General features: G+C 37.0%; 1 protein-coding gene across 1 annotated transcript in view; it reads right to left on the bottom strand.

The window, feature by feature from the left end:
* The window catches only part of shank3a (SH3 and multiple ankyrin repeat domains 3a), a 378,305-nt gene extending 369,541 nt beyond the window's left edge, over window positions 1–8,764 (bottom strand). Inside the window, exon 1 of the mRNA XM_036585771.1 lies at window positions 8,613–8,764. The gene's annotated coding sequence lies outside the window, so the exon portion shown is untranslated. The remainder of the gene's footprint in view (window positions 1–8,612) is intronic.
* Between the last annotated feature and the right edge of the window lie 5,143 nt (window positions 8,765–13,907).

Genomic DNA, 13,907 nt, shown 5'->3' with positions numbered 1-13,907 from the left:
TGACAACTCATACAAAGGATTTGGATATATAGCTTTTATCTGAGCCCAGTGAAACATTTACACAGGTGATCCGTTGATAAATCATGGTGATAAATGACTAAGGATGCTTAGCCTGTGTGTCAACTCATATCTATACCCCTAGATAAGGATTACCTCTAAAGGATTACCTCTAAAGAGTTGCTAAAAACTCAGGTTGCTTTTGAAATGGTAAAATTAGTGAGAATATGTGTCAATAATATTTTATTCGTAACACTTTCTAGAGGGAGCAAAAATGTTTGAGAAAAAAATATTTATTTAATCTTTAAATCACTTTGATTCACCAAAATGATTTCTTGCACAGCCTTTTTGCCCATTTTTACCAACAATGCTAATCATTTTGGACGGCAACCCACAACAGCTATTGTTAGTACTCAATAAGCTTTGTTTTGTATATAAATGGCAAAACAGCATCAGTTCTTTTCACAACTTTTGTGATCAATGTTTTATTAGTTTTAAACAAATATTGATGTAATTTACATTCTACTCCAATGCGGACAAGCAGGAATAAGTACATGACAGTCAATAAAAGCAGATATAGACACTGTCACACAAATTGAGAAAATAACTATAGAGTTTTAAGGGCATTCTCCTAATGAGCTAATGTAAAATCCTTTAGAGCTGATGCAATTGCATCCATGCCAGCACTGTAGACGATTTAGCCTTATTTATCATTGCAGTGTCCACTCAAGGGTAACAATATCATAACAGTATAATAGCCATTTAAGCAAAAGTTGTTTATTTGTATTGAATCAATTATGTATAATCTTTTTAGGAGCTGTTAGACCAGCAAAGATTAATCTTTTTTAAGTTAATGTGAAGAAAAAAAAACTATCATCATTTAATAATAACAGATAAAAGGTTTTCTGTTAATAAGAATTTCAAGAACATTAAAAAAAGTCAATATATACACCCAGAACTTGCTAATCTCACGGCAATACCAAATCATATCCAGAAACGTATAGACAGAATTGGTGTTGCAAACAGTGCAATAAGCCTGCCCATTTTATGTCTTAAATATGGTGTGGAGTATTTTTTCACAACTTTGACTGGAGTCCAGTGATCAGCAACTTAAATGAAGATCTTCTGACAGGACCTGAACATAAACCTCCTTTTTGAGGAAACGTACGGCACTGATTGCCAGCATTCAACACTCAATGCTGCAGGAAATACCATCACACTTCTGCAGAAGCTGTATCTGGTTTTCTAGATGGCAATTACTCATTTGTATTTGCAAACTTGCTTCCATAAGGAAATGTCAGTAAACAAAAACAACAATTCACACTGTAAAAAGCAGAAGTGAGCAAGAGTTGATTTAAGGTTTTTTGAGGTTTGAATTGATGTAAAATATTGCTTTTGTTCATCTAAACAAAAATGTGCTTTGCAATGTTTCATTCTAAGCATTTATTTCAGTTCATTAAAATCTGCTAAATTGCTTCTACCACATGAAGTAATGCTTTTGGGCTGAATTGATTAACTTTTTTTTTAATATTACACTTTATGACCTGACTGTCCTTGAAATTGAAACTGAAATAAGCTGGAAAAAAGTGATGAATTTACTTGACTTAAATGTATACAAATATTAAATTAAGAACAGAAAATGGTATAAAGTTACTCCTACAAATAAAAAAATCCACATAAATTATTCATATAAAATCTTCCCTACATTAAAAGTTAAGAATGCTGTTTCCATCCCATGCATTTACATTTCAGAGATACGGTTCTGTCACGACAGCCACAATATGATGTGCACATTTGTAGCGTGGACTATTTTCTGAGGAAGCCACAATGGAAATTTAGCATGCCGTCTGGAGGCCAGCCAGTATGAAATTCCCATGGGAATGAAACCTACAGGAACGAAGGACACTAAGGCAGAATGAGGGAGGGGGCGGTCATATCCAAACACAGAGGAAGGTCTTTCCACATTCCATAGCTCAGTTTAAATCTCAACCCAAAAGCTACAACATGAAGAATTAAACTGCTGCTAATGTTTTCAGCCATAGAGTAGCAAACACATTCAAGAACAACTAGAATACATTAATGAACATAAAACTACCATTCAAAAGTCAGGATAGGAATATGAGCACGGTTTACTTTGAAATCAATTAAGAATACTTAACAATAAAAACATCCATTTTATTACAGGAGCAGGTAAATGTCTGCCCATTCCAGGTCCATAAGTATGAGCTGATGTTTATGGGAGAGGTGATTGCTAGAGCTATGTTAGTGTGCTCAGTCTGACAGATGTTGTGTAAGCGTTTGGAAATGCCTATGATTGCTGTCTAAAGCACAGAAACGCAATTAGTCTGCTAATCAAGAAGCCAAAATAGCCGAGGAAGTCATCTACTGCAACGTACTGTGTCCAATTATTTACCTATCTCACATTAACACTGACAGATAGTATTAATGAACCCAGCAGTACCACAGGCTGTGTGTGCGGGGATCTGAGTGTGTCCATGCGTCTGATGCAGTAGCTATCTAAACACCATTCGGATTTATAAACGTTTCATCATCACCCTTATTGAAATTCAAACCGCATTACTTAAACATTGAGGGGCAGCTTGTGAAATGACTCGCAAGTGGAATCACAATAACGCTACTGCCACAATGCAAATCGAACCTCAGCAAAGCGTGGATTCTGTAGATAGAAAATGCTCAGAGATGAACAAGGAGGTATTGGATTTTTAGACTTTAACAAGCTATGCAGATTTCTATCACCAGGCATGACAACATTCAGCATATTCTCTAGTGTGCCATCTGTCCATTCAAAAGCAAAGACAGAAAAACGAAGCGAGATAGCATACACACACATTACTTAGTAAGTGTAGCTATTCTAAATCATCCTAGATCATCCTAGATAATCCTAGACAAATAAAACGTATCACAGTTGGCCTACTACTGGTGCTCAAAGTTGTCTCCTCTGGGCTAATGACGGCAGATGCCGATACAGTTTGTGGTTCTTTTTGCTTTGTGCTCAGGAATGGTAGATGTTTTTCAGACAAGGAAGGGTCAAGACAAAGCATCAAAACCTGGACAGTCTTACTTCAAGTTTCAGCTGTATTGCATCACTGGGCCCTGTTTAGAGCATGAATGCCTTCTTCTTCAACTCTTGTGATGGTGACATCAAAAGATTTGTGTGCTTGAGAAAGAAAGAGAGCTTATATGCCTGACATCTGCCTTAAACAGTTTTGAAATTAACATAGTGTCATAAGGGTTTAACTCTAAGCTGTTTGTAAATGATAACAGTGTCATACAGTCCAACAGTTCATTCCTTATTAAATTTCAATAGGAGTTCTGTGCAGATGAGCCTTGAGCTCTTTCCATTCACATCCCACCCCTCATACCTCCACCAGGCTGTAGTATCCTCAACCTCCTGTGCATTTCCACTCTCTTTTTTACCTGTTCTAATGTCCAAAGAAGTTGCTAAACATTTATCAATTTCAACACTTAAATAGTCTATCCATTTACTTACCATATATACTTCTGTTCAACGGTTTGGAATCACTTATCATACTGATACTTTTTGTTGTATAATAACGTATGATAATTATGCAGTGCACAACATAGATTAAACAACATTAAACAAGACCAAAATCAGAGATGGGGATTTGAGTCAGTGACTCATACCTGAGTCACATGTTGACTGACTCACAAGACTTGACTCCAGCTCGCACTTGTATGACTTACGGCTTGACTCAGACTCGGGACTGAAGACCTGCAAATGTTTGTCCTTAAGAAAAAAAACATGAACACTTACTAATTAATTCCTAATGCATTAAATGAATAATATTTTAAATTTCCAACTGTGTGACCTCACCTGTCCATATACACATTCATTACTTAAATATCGCTCTGCAAACATGGCTTCAAATGTAGTCAAATATAGTCTTTATAAAGGCAGTAGCTAATGTAGCTGAAGGTTTGCTAAATTACAGATTACATTCCTTTAAAACATATTATAACTCCAGCAGGTTAGCTATTATAGTAGCTTGCTAGCACACCTGCTACACAAACTACAGACCAACTAACTGTTTCAAGTAGCTCTGCCTCTATTTTAAGCATTTTATTTACTGAGTGTAGCGATTTCAGGTCTGTCCTTCAAACTGATGGCTTTTTCTATAATGACAGGCTCATTACTTGAGGAAACTTTAAAGCTGATTAATTTCCACAAGTTTTTACTTTTACAAGTTTTACTATTAGCTCAGTGCAGCTAATAATGAGACTAATCTAAAAATCTCTACCAAAGACTTCAGACTCCACTCACAGACTCAAGACTCACGAATCTCTGATTTAAATGTTACAAACTAGACAACAAAAGGTGTTTTTTTATTCCTTATTCAACAATTCATGTTTGTTTGCTTTTTTTTTGGAATATCAAGAATACAGTTATACAGTAATTCTCTATTTATAGTCCTTTTTGTCAAGTTATCACCATTTTTAAAACGCAAGACATTCTGGATTTTAATTACTTCATTCTTGATTGAGCTTCTTAATACTCACCTCAGGTCTCTAATCTACATTCTAACCTTTACAACTACGGGGACATAAAAAAGAGTGAATACCAGAATATCAGAGTCACTTGGCCACCCAGTTTGTTCTGTTCGTTATAAGAGGGCGTTTAACACGGAGCTCATTATCAAACTGCTCACGGATGTTTTACTTACTTCATCTTCGTGTGTGTCTTCCTCTAGTTCACTCGGGCTAACTAGGTCAAATTGGGGTTTGGCAAAAGACCTCTTAGGCTCTGACAGAGACGCAGACTGTGTAGAAAAAATCTTTTCCTTCGCCATTTTCTATCATGGATAGAGATGGCAGAAGTTCTCTCGCTTTCGTCGTCACATCTTTCCGCTCTGGTCATCCCGCGCGAACGCAGCGCTTTTTGTATAGTTGGACACAGTCACGTGATTGGATGCTGTAGGCTGTTTTTGTAATTGTAAATAAATAAATAAATAAGTAAATATAAGTAAGTAAGTAAGTAAATAAATAAATAAAATAGAAAACAATTAAATAAAGTTATCCAGAAAAAATATCCCAAACTGTTGGCTGCCGCCAGTTGGCGTGTGAATGAATTACATACAATTTAATATTTTGTCGCAGTCTTGAGCCCTGCATGCATTTGCATCAGAACACGTTTTACTTTATTAAAAAATGGTGATTCCAAACTTCTGAATGGTGACAAACTTTTAAACAGTACTGTATCTTTACCATGCATTCATCTACTGTACCATCAGTAAACAGGTAAAAAAAAATCCTTCCATCAAATGGTGCAGGCATATTCAGCATACAAATGGAGTTACAGTAGTAATGTCTAGGGAGAAATGCATAGTCTATGAAAGTCTATAAAAGGGGGCAAATGATTATATGGTCAGCGTTAGACTGACCATCTAACTAGTGTGGGAAAATTCAGTCATAGCTAGTGTGAGAAAAGAAAATGACTTACAGTTACACACTCACATTACACATTAACAGAGACTCTAAGGCTTAAATATTAACTGAAAACTAAGAGAAAATATTCGGCAGCAACTAAGAAAAGAGTTCTTAGGTCAATACTTTCACTGAGATTAATGGGACATGGAAAAACTTGGAACAAAAGGTGGGAAATATGCCACTCCTGGAATGTATGACTATGTCCAGCACTGTCTAATAAAGGTCAAAGAGCAAGCCATGTTTACTGTAGTTCAGTTTAAAGTAAATGAGATCAGATATGGGGTATTACCTTATTTAAGTACAGAAAACAGCGAAGTAATCCATCAGCCTCTCCACACTGAAAAGACCCTACAGCAGAGCTTACATATTAACTGAAAACTAAGAGTAAATATTTGGCTCCTATTCTGGGAGCAAATAGTCCTCAGGTTAACGCTTTTAGAGAGCGAGATTAATGGAATGTGGGAAACAATTTGGGCAAATTTTGTAAAACATTCTGCTTTTGCAGTTCAGAGCCAGCCATCAGCTAATGTTGACCAACGAACCCATATGGAAAAAATATATATTCCAAATGTATTTATGAAATATATTTTTGCAATGTATGGAAATGGCCAAAAATGTATTTGTGAAATATATATTTTAAAATACATTATAAATGTATTTCCCAAATGTATTCATCAAATAAATGCTTGCAATGTATGAAAATGGCCAAAAATATTTATTTATTATTATATTTTTTATTTTTATGTAGTTTTAACAAAGGTTACAGATACTAAATATACATGAACTGAATGAATGATACTGACTTTGCATTTTCATGTACGTATGCAGCAAGACAGCACTCACGCAAAATGTACGCCAAATAAACAAAATATCAAATCATCGAACTGCATATTCTGTGTGTATCAATATCTACAACACTTGATTTTGCCATGTTAAAGGTTAATTTTCTAAAATACAAATTCAAAAGGTAACAGTAAAGTGCAGTAGACAAGTATTTTGGTTACTGTCATACTTTTTCTAATGTATTTAATAAATACATTTCCATACATGTATTTTTGTATGGTACATTTCTTTGTGTAATATTTCCCCATATATTTTAAAATAAATGTATTTTTAAATATATAGGGTTAATATGACAATATATTCTGAAATACATTTTAGTGTTTGGAATGTATTTCGGCATGGACTGCAGAGCATTTGAAATGTATTTCAAATATATAAAAATATAGCTCCATATGTATTTTTTCTCATATGGGAATTATCTGTCAGCTCTGAGGCCCATTTATCTGATGGCATCAACAGAAGCGGCAATCAATAGAGATTGCCATTTGATGCTCTTTACTTCCGTGAGCGATTGTGTTATGGTCTTTAGTTGCGTTCTTTGCAAGTGTGTGAGAGCTCTTTTGGTGTGGCAGTGACATTTAAGCCAGCCGGGCTGTGCTGTGAGTCCTGCACTCACTTTAATTGAAACAGATGGAGAGTCTGGGGCATGGCCGCAGGGCCCATATGCAGAGCCTTCTCACAGACACTAACACTTCCACTGCGAGCTCTATGACTGCTACTAAACCGTCAAACCGTAAAACACAGGGCAAGACTGCTCCTAATAAGCAGAGCTGACTAATGCAATATCCTCAATAAAGCAGCAGCACTTCATTCCACAGAAAACACTTTGATATCAGAACTGTATCAGAAAACTCCACAGCCGGAATTAAAGAGCGAGGCCAAGAGGAAAGTGAGAAAGTGTGTTTAAGTGGATGACCAAGTGAGTGAGAGAGAACGAGGGACATACTGACAGACAGACAGGCAAACAATACGAATTTTTGACATTTTGAATTTTAAATCTGTGTTACTAAAGAGACTTCAGAAACCAAGAGAAACAGCTCCATACTTGGTCAATCAAGACTTACTACCACACATTCCAATGACGGAATCACACAGTATGAAACAGTACACAACCACTTCCAACACTTTTTGGTTAAAGAAGTCAGGGGGTGCACTCAGAGGTGTGTACTCTACTCAGGGTAGTGTAGCAACCCATACTTACACAAAAGTATTTTTACCTCTGTGCAATAAGGAATCATGTAAAAGTAAAAGTAGAAGTGAAAGAAATCAAAAAGCTACTGAACTGCAGAATAACATATTGAACTGCAGAGGAACCTCTTAGTACATACAGCATAGAGGTGGGCAATATGATGATATTTTATCCCAATTGTGATAAATTACGTCACAATGTGCTCTTCTGAGCTTAACATGGATGTCATCGGTATATAAAGAGCAATGACTAACTGCTTGTTTCGTTACAAAAAATCATATGTACAGGATTGAGTGCAATGCATTATGTGAACTGTGAAAACCACTGTACATTGTACCATTGTTTTTCATAGTATTTTTAATGTAGCCTATTTTGCCTCTCCAGCTTATCAAACATCATTTCCTGATGTATACTGTGTATCACGAAAATATCCTCAAACATTGTGATCTTATGTTTTGGCCATGTTGCCCACCCTTAATCCAGTATTAATCAGCATAGACACTAAAGTTTATTGAGCTTTGATCTCTCTTTTTGATGCACCCTTGATCTAAAATAAAGTGGTAAACCTTCAGAGGTGTGACTAATCGTAAAGCAGTACAGATGTTGTCACCAACAAAACATAATGTGATTCAAAAGAAAAAAGTGAATTCAATGCTAAGCATTAATGACTGAAATATAACTGAAATATAAGAGTAGTTTTCTTTCCTCATAAATACAGTTCAGTAAATGTAAAGTTATTGTCATTTAAAAGCCTTCAGTAAAAGGTAAATACATCAAAATCTGACTTGAGTACATGTAACTGAATAAGTGTAACTAATTACTACCAACCTCTGGTGCACAGTAACATTGCTCATTGTAGATCCATATATCAGTAGTGTAATTCAGTTGGATTTATATCAATCAACCGATGATAGAAAATATCCAGATTACTTAACAACCTTTAGCTAGCTTTAAAAAATGGTGGGCCAAAAAGTGAGGCATGTACCCCCAGTGGAAACTATCCTTACGTACATGAAAACAATACCTAATAAACGTCTGTGAGTAACCTATGTTTATAAGTCTAAAGTCAATACAGGTCGATTTAAAAGAGTAACTGAGAGCAGATACAGGGTATTACCTTGTTTGTGTTCAGAAAACAGCCAGGTAATCCAAAATATCAGTCCCTCTGTGCTGAAAAGAATGAAAAGAAAACAGTCTCCTAAAGAGGGATCAAGCGGACGTTCCTCTTACAAACTACGGCTTAAAAATTACTCAGATACCAGCTAGCTACCTCCCATAGCATTTCTGGAACAGCGAGAGAGAGGGAGAGAGAGAGAGAGAGAGAGAGAGAGAGAGAGAGATAGAATGAAAGCCATTCACCTGTTGAAGAGCTGATCAGATAATGCAAGTTGTCCCGTGTCTGCTGTGCTGATCTGGGAGCAGATGTGTGTGACCAAAGCATGAAGCGAGAGGCAGATAGAGCTGCTCATTCTGCTCTTTGTGCTGCTCTCAGGTCAGTGGTCAGGCCAGGCTCGCATTGCCCCCACGTGTGAAGCTGATAGGAGCCAGTGTAAGAGGATCCACTTTTGGCTGGGCCTGAAAACAATACCTGCTCATTCAGGCACTGGCGCTATGTGTGTGGTGGGAGGGATGCTGGGTGGGGAGGCTTCAGTGAAATAAGCTTGTCAACGTTTGGCTGCTATCTCATGATAGCCTTCCTCTTGGGCTCTACATATTAAAAATGGGCATTGTTCTGTCCACACAGACACACGCATACACTGCACCAAGGAGTAACAGTCCAGTTAGATTTGACATAGTAGCCTTCCTCTCTGACTAGCTACATTCAGTGTAAATAGGCATTCTTTTGCATGCAAACACACAAACACAGAGCTGGCACTAAGGGGCAGTAGTCCAGTTATACTCATTCTGCACGGACTCCAGGCTGAATTGTTCTGTCTTGGCTCAGGACCTCAGTGCGGTGAATGAAAAGGGAGGCACATATACACGTACACAATAGGCATTGTTTCCCAGAAATAGTCATTCTTTAACATTTTATGAGGTCTATTTTGCCAAGGAAAATTAAGGAACACTCTCAAAAATATATATTAGGACACACGGTTCTAACATGTGGCCCCAATATGGTTTGTATCCAGCCTGCCTGAAAAATTTAGGAAGCTTTCACACCTAATTTTTCCTTAGTTCAGCCGTTTTTGACAGGTGTGGTACTAGAGTCCAAACCACACACCTAAACCATAGTCCGCAAAAAATCGTGGGTTTCGGCCAGCTTCCAAATGAACCCTGGTTCAGTTCTCTGCTGGTGGGAATGTGTTTTTATGATGGTCTGCACCAAACAAGGGATTTCAACATGAGAGCAGGCTTTCCTCTATTTTTCTAGCAGCACATCACGCTGTACTGTCCAGATAATCTGCCTGTTTTAATGTCTCTTGACAGATGCTCATATCTTCCCATCAGCATGAGCTGCTGCTGCTAACAGCAGATGAGCAATAAATGAGATGAGCAATGTGTTTGATTTTGGCACATGGACTGCTGCATGCCTTGCATCAGTAACCTGATTACATTCAGGTTACATTCTAAATCAATAAGCCATCAATAAAGAAGCAGACAAGTAATATTGTTTATTATTGCTTTGATTGTGACACACATAAATGTTAAGCATCTCTGTTTTCAGGCAAAATTTCTGACCAATAAACAAACACCCACATGTATAGTTTAATCATAATGTAACCAAACTCTGGTGTGGACTTTATCAAGCAAACTATGTGTGAAAACAGCCAGAGGATCCATGTTTTAAATTGATTTGTCTTGTGGACCATAAATGACCATTTGCAAAACAATGACTGACATGACACTCAACCAATCGCCGCAACCAGTTGCAGCCTCTGATCAACTCTGGAATGAAGCACTAAATTAGTCACACTTATCAACTTAAGAGAAGTAAAAGGTGTTGCTGAGAAACATCCATCCATCCATCCATCATCTAAACCGCTTATCCTTCTGGGTCACGGTGGGGAGCTGGAGCCTATCCCAGCTGTCTGCTGAGAAACATTCATTCAGATATAATGCTATCCTGATGATCTGTAGAATCATGCTGTTTTCTTTTCAGTCCTAAAGCTCACAATTTAATGTCAAAACTAATAACAAGCAGCTCTAAGATAAGCTTACTTGCTATTTGCTAACATTCATTTTAATATGACATCTAAAAATACATAACCTAGCAAAACAGTGTTAATTCAGTGAGTTAGCTACATTAACTTAATTAATTAGTCACATTTAACAGGAATGTTGATGGAATATACACCTGATGGGGTGGTGTTGTGTTAGAGTGCGTTGTGTTGGTCTGAGTGGATCAGACACAGCAGTGCTTTGGAGTTTTTAAATGCCTCAGTGTCACTGCTGGACTGAGAATAGTCCACCAACCAAACATCCAGCCAACAGCGTTCTTTGGGCAGCATCCTGTATCCATTGATGAAGGACTAGAGGATGACCAACACAAACTGTGCAGCAACAGATGAGCTGTTGTCTCTGACTTTACATCTACAAGGTGGACCAACAAGGTAGGAGTGTCTAATAGAGTGGACAGTGAGTGGACACGGTTTTTAAAAATACTTGCACATCTCATTTACAAAAATGTTTTTTTAATCCTCTAGACGCCACAGTGGCCTCTACTGGCTGCTCTGCATTGCACTTTATTGGCTTCAGATGTGATTTAATGAGGTGAATTCTGACAGAGAAAATAATAATTACAGCAATCTTCAACGCAAAGTACATATTAGATCATTAGATATTTAGTTTTTTAATCCAAATAGTCCAGGTTTTTGCGTCCCTCTTTATGATGAAACCCCCAGTGAGGATGAGATTTACAGCGCTTAACTATGTTCTGTTTATCAGATACAGACATGTTTACATTTACTTTTATGACATTTAGCAGATGCTCTTATCCAGAGTGACTTACAAAGTGGTTTTGCAAAAGTGCAAATGAGTCTGACAGGATTTGAGCTCAGCCAGACAGCTGTAATGATATGGAGTTCAAGATGGAAATCTGTTAAAATCTTTGTTAAGTAATGTGTTTTCATAGTTATTTTAGCTGCTTTACTGAACACACAGCCAAGTTCGTTATTCAATCTAAGTGAGAAAACTGCAAAGATAAATCTTGCTCAGTGTCGATGACTTCGTGTTGTTATTTCAATTGGTACCAATTTGCATCAATTTCTAGGGACAGTCAATAACCTGTATAAATCAACTAAACTGGTATGCTAGTCTGTTATCTCACCTTCCAGGTAGACTCAGTCCCTCAGTTACACTCACCAAGTGAGTGATTGAAGAAGCACTTATAATTGCTATTACAATTTCAAAGCTCATTTCTCCTTCACTCCTGGGCCTACAGCTCTGTGTTTTGGTTTTGTTTATGTATTAAAGAGAACAAGAATTAAGAAGAATTCATATGTATTAATTAGAACAAGAAGCTGGCGAATGAGAAGTTGACTTCAGCTTCATAAAAGTCGAGTGCTGAGAGACAGTTTACAAGAAACTATTCTAATTTTGAGGAAACGTTTCTTGTTGAAGATGTGAGATAAGCAGCTCCAGCTGAGCTACAGCTTAAAGCAGAGCAAAGAAAGTCTGCATTTCACTTTATTATATTTTATGGCCCATACTAGTTCTTTAGCACATACTGAGACATATTTACAGCCAAGGTGGTAAAATGGACATAAATGTTGTGGCTCTCAAGGTGGCATGACTTTTGTTGAAAGTACAAAATGGTTTTCAACATTTGGGTTACTGGCCCCTTTTTCTACATCATCGCTCCAAATAAACCTTTATGACACCTTTATTTTTAAGAGTTTTTAAGAGATTTTAGAAATTGTAAGCAATTAAAATACCATCATTTGTAATAAATGTGAACACTGTTTTAGTTAAGGCATAGGATAAAAATGAGAAATGCATTAAAAAGATCTTCAGACGAACAGATCAAATGTGCACCACACACACATGTATACATATAGGCACACACATACATAAACACGATCAAAACAGCCTCACAGCAGTCTGCTCAATAGCAGTGTTACAATGAAGCATGCATGACTTTATGGAATGCAATATACCTCCGAAATATAACTCGTAAAACTTTAATTGAATCACTGGAAGGTGAAATGATTCCCTCAATGGGATTTAGGTCACCGTGAACACAGAGGAGACCACAAGGTCCCTACAGCATAAACACAAGCACCCAAGCCATTAATAGCATCATTGCGTTACTGCAACACACACAAACACACACTCATAAGAATCCCCAGTGCTGAATGAACCTCCAATCAGGTCAAGTAAATCACATTCAGTTCAGCAGGGGGACATTTAACTGGTCAGATGATGCTAATGGTTTGAGCGTGTAGATATGCATGTGCATGCATGCCCATCTACAGTGTAAACAAAGATTATGGGCTAGATTGATTTCCCCTGTCTTTAGCCCACAACCCACTCATTCAGATTCATCAACACAGAGTGAGACAGCAGCAGAGCTGAGGATTGTAAGAGTGTGTTGGAGTGGGTGAATGTGAGGACAGTACCACTGAGTCTGTGTCAAAAAGTCTTGACTTTACACCAAATCCAAAGAAAAATAGGTTAACCTACAAAACTGTAAAAAAAGAAATGCTTTTTTTACCTGCTTATTGATGTGTCAGCTCTCCAAAATTATCCAAAATTCAAAAAGTGTACGTAGCCTATACTCAACAAATGACTAAGCAAAAGCTTATTAGCTGCTCAAACCATTTTTTAAAACATTTTAAAGTTGACGTTTCGGGTCATGACGTCCACAACACCATTTAAAATAAGTCACACGTTGTTTAACACGTGTTTAACAGGTGTCACATGTCTTTCGCATAATAATAACATGATCATCAAAACTTCCATGACCAAAGTGTGGCCCACAGACCAAAGCTTGTCTGTGAGGGCATTTGATTTAGCCCAACAGTCAGTTACCCTCAGTAGACCCCACCTCCTCATGCAATACATAATGTATTAAATTACTCCTTGCATTTTAAGAATTAAAAAGTATTTTAGTAACAAAATATAGTGTAATGTTATAAAATACATTTAATTCATTTTGAAACTATCTGTCTTATTTTATTATTTATCATTCTTTTTTGTACATTATTTTTTTGACCATTTGACCACAAATATTGTAATAAAGTGTGGGCTCCCCTAGACTATGGTGAAGGGTTAAATACAATACTTCCACACAAGCATCATTCAGACAATATCATCATTTAACATCATTTAATAGAAAAAGGTGTAGGATTAAATTCATTATTTAGCATTGCTGGTGCCACTAAAGTATGAATCCTACATGATTACTGGTTTAGAATCTTATTGTTAATGTCTCCATCTCTTCATGCAAGTGTACCTGTTTCTTTACCAG

The sequence above is a fragment of the Colossoma macropomum genome, unplaced genomic scaffold (assembly GCF_904425465.1).
Source record: "Colossoma macropomum unplaced genomic scaffold, Colossoma_macropomum, whole genome shotgun sequence".
Classification (NCBI taxonomy): Eukaryota; Metazoa; Chordata; class Actinopteri; order Characiformes; family Serrasalmidae; genus Colossoma; species Colossoma macropomum.
Note: the sequence above shows the minus strand (reverse complement) of the source record. Positions and strands in the feature narration are given on the sequence as shown.